A 6,000-nucleotide genomic window follows, 5' to 3' on the forward strand; every position below is an offset into this window, starting at 1 on the left:
GATGTTGGTCAACCTCTCTCTGAGTTCATAAGATAAAGATAAAGTTTGGTTCAAAATTTAATTCAAATTTGATTTGAATTGGTGATAAGGATCAACCAACACTTGAATTTGAATCGAAACTATCTTATTCTTATCCTTATGTTCCATGGGACGTCAATCTTAAAAGGAGATCAGTTTTATGTGAGATTAAAAGTAATTTTTGGTGTGAAAAACTTGAGAGAGGGGACATAAAAAGTTGAGAGTGGGTTAGGCTTTCGTGTGTGAGAAATAGAGGAAGTGTTCTTCTTCTCAGGCGTGAGCTGTGGGTTCTAGGATTTCATTTCAAAATTTTGTAAAATAAAAAATACAAGAGTGAGTCTTGTCTAATCTTTCACACTACCACTTCCTCATAAAGCTTCATCTTTTGATTCGTAGGAGTTCAGGAGATCTAAAGAAAGGAGCTTGGATCAGCCATCCAGAGCCTTCGATGCGAGCTAGCACTCCTGCGAAGGAAGATCCGATCAAAGCTTCGAGTGGATGATCTGTAGAGGTCAGACGACCTGTGCGGCTGCTCGACATCAGTAAAAATTTTATACCATACTTACCAGCAGTGAAGATCATCGATCCATGAAAAGGTGATGAGTTCTGAACTCTACCGACATAATCTAAAAGTTAGATCAGATTCAAGGCATCGATGTGATCAATACAGTTTTCTATTTTATATCAGATTTTATATGTAAATTTTTTATGTCAAAGATTCTTAATGATAGTTTAGATCTGATCTAAGATATATTTAAAAGATTAAAATATTTAATCTTTTATTATTCTACTGTAAAATTTTAAAAATACATATTTTGAACTATCCATTTTTTTTTCAACTTGGGGCATATTATTTCAAAAAGAGTGGCAACTGATCCAAAAAAAGTGATAGCCATGAAAATGTGGCCCACCCCATCTACATTGAAGGAACTGAGAGGATTTCTGGGACTCACAGGATATTATAGAAGATTTATAAAAGGATATGGGGCAATCAGTAAACTCTTAACTGAGCTTTTCAAGAAGGACAATTTCCATTGGGATGAAACAACTCAAGAAGCATTTGAGAGGCTAAAGGAGGTAATGTCAACTGCTCCAGTCTTAGCAATGCCTAATTATTCTTTACCCTTTATCTTAGAAGTGGATGCTAGTGGATATGAGATTGGAGCAGTACTCATACAACAAGAAAGATCTATAGCTTACCTTAGTAAAAGGTTGAGGAAAAGTCACAGAGCACTTTCAACATATGAAAAAGAATTCTTAGCCATTTTGATGGCTGTGTCAAAATAGAAGCATTACATTAGCCCTCGACCATTCATCATCAAAATAGACCATTAGAGTCTTAAATACTTATTGGAATAGAAAATAACTACTGTAGCCCAGCAAAGAGGGATGTTGAAACTCATGGGATTGGATTATATAATATACTATGAAAAATAAAAAAAAAATCAGGCTGCAGATGCACTATCAAGATGAGATTTTGAGGAAAAAAAGGTACAGGCCATCACAGCAGTGATACCTATCTGGAGCCTAAAAATTGCTAATAGCTATGAGGGGGACCAGTAGGTCCAACAGGTCATAGCAGATGTATTCATAAACCCAGAGTCACAAGCTGAATATACTTATAAGCAAGGGGTGCTTAAGTACAAGGGAAGGATTTACATTAGAAAAATAGGAAAACTGAGATAGAAACTCCTAGAATTGATGCATGCATTAGCCTTGGGAGGATATTCTGGAATGAATCATACTTACAAGAAGATCAAGCAATTATTTTATTAGTCTGGAATAAAACAGCAGGTGGAAAAAAAGGTGAAAGAATGTGAGATTTGTATTAAAAATAAAATAGATGGTACTCTATATGCACGACTATTACAATCCTTACAAATTTTCACTCCAGTATGGCAAGAAATTAGTATGAATTTCATAGAATCACTATCCAAATCTGAAGGCAAAGATACTATACTAGTGGTGGTTGACCAACTCACCAAATATGCCCATTTCATTCCTTTAATTCATCCCTATTCAGCACTAGCAAGATCCTTCCTAGATGTAGTATACAAATTACATGGAATGCCACAAGGAATTATATCAAATAGAGATAAGATATTCACCAGTCAAGTATGGCAAGACTTATTCAAATTGATGGAGGTCAAACTGCATCTAAGCACTGCTTACCACCCACAAACAGATGGTCAAACTGAGAGGGTAAACCGATGTTTGGAGACTTATTTGTGCTGCTTGTGCTTCCAACATCTCCACAGGTGGCTCAAATAGTTATATCTGGCTGAGTGATGGTACAATACCAACTATTGGTTGAGTGATGGTATAATACCAACCACCACTTTTTCTTAGGGATGACATCCTATTAGGCTTTATATGGTCACCCATCCCCTCTGTATCCGGTGGTCAACCTGGACATGGGCAAACAAAATACAGTAGAAGACTAGAACAAAAAAAAAATAAAATGCTATAAATATTGAGAGACAAACTCAAAGAGGCTTAGAATCGCATGAAACAAAATACAGATAAGAGAAGAGTAGACAAAGAATACAAAGAAGAGGAGATAGTATACCTTAAGCTCTAACCTTACCGATAGAATACAGCGGCCATCCATAAAAATCTCAAGCTTACCTCTCAATACTATGAACCTTTCAAGATATTAAAAAAAATCGATCCTGTAGCTTATAAGCTCGAACTTTTCGAAGGATCTAAAATACACATCGTGTTCTATGTATCCCTGCTTAAGCGAGGGATTCAGAAACTATGGCAAGCATCACCAACAGTACCCCTCATAGGAGAAGACGGGCAACTATTAACTTAACCAAAAAAGATTCTGGATCAAAAAATGATTCACAAGAGAAACAAGGCAGTTACCTAAGTATTAATCAAATGGAGTAACCTCAACAGAAAAAAAGCCACATGGGAGGATTATTGGGTTCTCAAGAGTCAGTTCCCTCAGTTTGATCCTTGAGGACAAGGATTCTTTGGAGAAGGAGGGGATGTAACATCTGAAACAAAAGAAAAAGAGAGAGTTTTGATAGAAGAAAAGAAAAGAGAAAATAAAAATAAAAATAAAATAAAAATAATATTCATCTCTACGTCTGGGCATCAAAAGAAAGGCATGGGAGGTGCAAGGTGATGGATTTTGACCTTCAGGGGCTCAGATCCAAGACTGACATAGGATCTTCAACTATGGCGGCGGCTAGGATTTCTGATGAGATTAGAAGGAAGGAGGAATAGACCGGTAGCATCTAGAGAGTTCTCTGCCCTATTTATCCAACTGGATAATGGGTAGAGGATCAGGTCAAAACCGATCCATTAGCTTGACCCACTAAGAAGCAACACAGACAAAAGCTGGCCAATTTACATTTCATTTTCCAAGCATTTTATTTTCATTTCAGTCATTGTAACTGCATATAAATAGAATGTAACCGTAAGATATGGGATAATAGAATTGAATGGATAATTTTTCCTCCTAAAATTCTTTCTTTTCTCCCCCTCAAATCTATCTCCCGGATCACCTCACTTCTCTAAATACTCCTTCTTCATTCTCTAATTTTCTTCCTCAGATCTATCTGAAACTCTTCCACAACTCTTAATCCAACCTCTCAGAATTCAAACCTAAACCCTTTCCCTTCACTCACTGGACTAGATCGGCTCTAATCTAGGAATAGCAACTACAAAATACTTACCAGAGGACTCTGGGATGTTACAATATGTTCTGGTTTTAATGTTTTTTAGAGGTTTTATCCGAAACTTGTGTTCTCCATTTAAGTGTTAATGCAAGTGATCAGGATGGGGTCATTATTTGCCGATATAAAGGATTGTAATCATTCACTTGATGCATGCATGAAGAGTTCTTAATTATCCAAAAGGACATCATCTACTCTGGTTAATAGAAGGTGTGTTGTTTACTTTTAGTTTGCTCTCAACATTCTTTGACTCATATCTTCTAATTAGAATTAAATTTTGCACTTTGCACTTAGACTGGACTACCGGAGTATGAAGATCACATGGTTCCATGTGGAACCCAAACGGTTGCACCACATGCCATGTGAATGATTTATGTAAGGAAAACAATGGAGAAGCAAACAAAGGGAGTAGCCCAAAGCCAAGATTGTGCGATGGATAATTAAGAACATATGATCCCATGCCTTTCGAGAGTCCTTCTGTTCATTAATTCAACTTGCCACCAGAATTAAAATATCTATATCGCTTGATTTTTTCTGCTATAAGGCAGTAAGAGTTTAGTATTATCATTGTCCTTTAGCAAGGACGACTAAGCTATATATTGGTCTATATCCATCATATAAGTAGCTTTCATGCATTCAAAATCCGAGCCATGGGCCCATATATAGCGAACTATCACATGGCAAAGTTATGGTAGAATCTTAGCACGCGCGTCATCACCAATCCTTAGATGCCTTTGCATGATAATTGACAATTGGGCGTTTTCTGCAATAACATTTGTGTGTAACCCCTCGAATAATTGAGCGGTCCGCTCACCAGCACAAGCTTTGTCTGTATTTTTTTATGTTTCCTAATAAAGGCTGGATAGTTTTTTAGAACAACAGCAGCTTAAAGAAGCCTATACGATGCACATGGCAGACAATGGAATCATAGATTATTGACCATTCAAGTTTTTCATGGGTCAAAAAAATAGGTCTTGTCCGCTGTCTGTTAAAATATATCTAAATTTGATACTGTCTCTATAAGCTAGCTGCACATGAAAAGTGAATCAACTATATATGTGTGATGGATTTGAATGCATGCTGAAGGTTGCCACTTGAGCAAAATTATATGAATAAAAAATTATAAAGAACTTTGAATTATCCTATAAAAACCGAAATTCTACATCACCATCAGTCTTGGAATATTATGCATTATGGTGTATCTTCAACAAAATAAGGATCAGGTGTTAGCAAAATGATGGCCAATAAGTATGGGCAAAATGTTCAAAAGATAATGTGGAAACAAAATGCAAGCCAATAATTGCAGCAAGATACTGCAAATTATTTCACAAGATACATGAGGGATATCATCTGCCGCTCTCTTTTTTTGGGTGCTCAACCAAAAAATTAATAGTTATGGGCAGGCAAGCTATCTTAAATCTTCTACAAGGTTAACACATGCTAAATTTAATGACTTAAAATTCTTATTTCTTAAGACATTCGGAAAAAGAATACTAGTTAGAAAGATACCTAAATAATTTCACAACCTTCCTTGATTTTAGGAAATTCATATTTCCTTTGTTGTATTCTTCCCATAAAACAAATTTTGGAAAGATGAAATGTACTTTGGATGATTACTCAGAGAAAGAAGCTTGTCTGCATTTACATTTGTGCTGTGTGTGCATGAATGCATGATGTATGTGAAAAACAAAAGGAATGTAAATTCAAAAGACAATATCCACCATAAAGATTTTATTTATTGCGCACACAGACATATATACACACACATTTACATCAATTAAAATCAAAAATTAAGAATGTTAATTCAAAAGACAATATCCTTTGCAAAGATTTTATTTATTAATTGCATATATATATATATATATATATATATATATATAAACACACACACACACTTACATCAATTAAAACGATGCACTTGGAAAGTGAGTCGTGTTATTCTGAAGGTCTTTATATTTCAGCATCAATGGCTTCGGTTAGCTGCTCCTTCTATCTATATCGTACACCAGCCTGGATAACTCTTAGTTATGTTTCACTCTCGCGTGGGATTTCATGTGAATGGCGTACGAGAGGACAGCCACTTGCTGGTAATTAGATGGCAAGGCAGACGTGGCAACAAATTAATCATGGCTTTGTCACTTTGGATTCCCACCGGCTCTTTTCCTGGGGATGTCCTTCACGTTCTTTGTGGCATCGCAATCCCTGTCGGCGACTAGGTGTCAGACCGCCGGCCGTCATTGCTTCATCTCTCCCTCTCTCCCCCCTTCCTCATCTCTGCTCACCATGGGATGCG

This window comes from Elaeis guineensis, chromosome 10 (assembly GCF_000442705.2).
Source record: "Elaeis guineensis isolate ETL-2024a chromosome 10, EG11, whole genome shotgun sequence".
NCBI classification, from domain to species: domain Eukaryota; kingdom Viridiplantae; phylum Streptophyta; class Magnoliopsida; order Arecales; family Arecaceae; genus Elaeis; species Elaeis guineensis.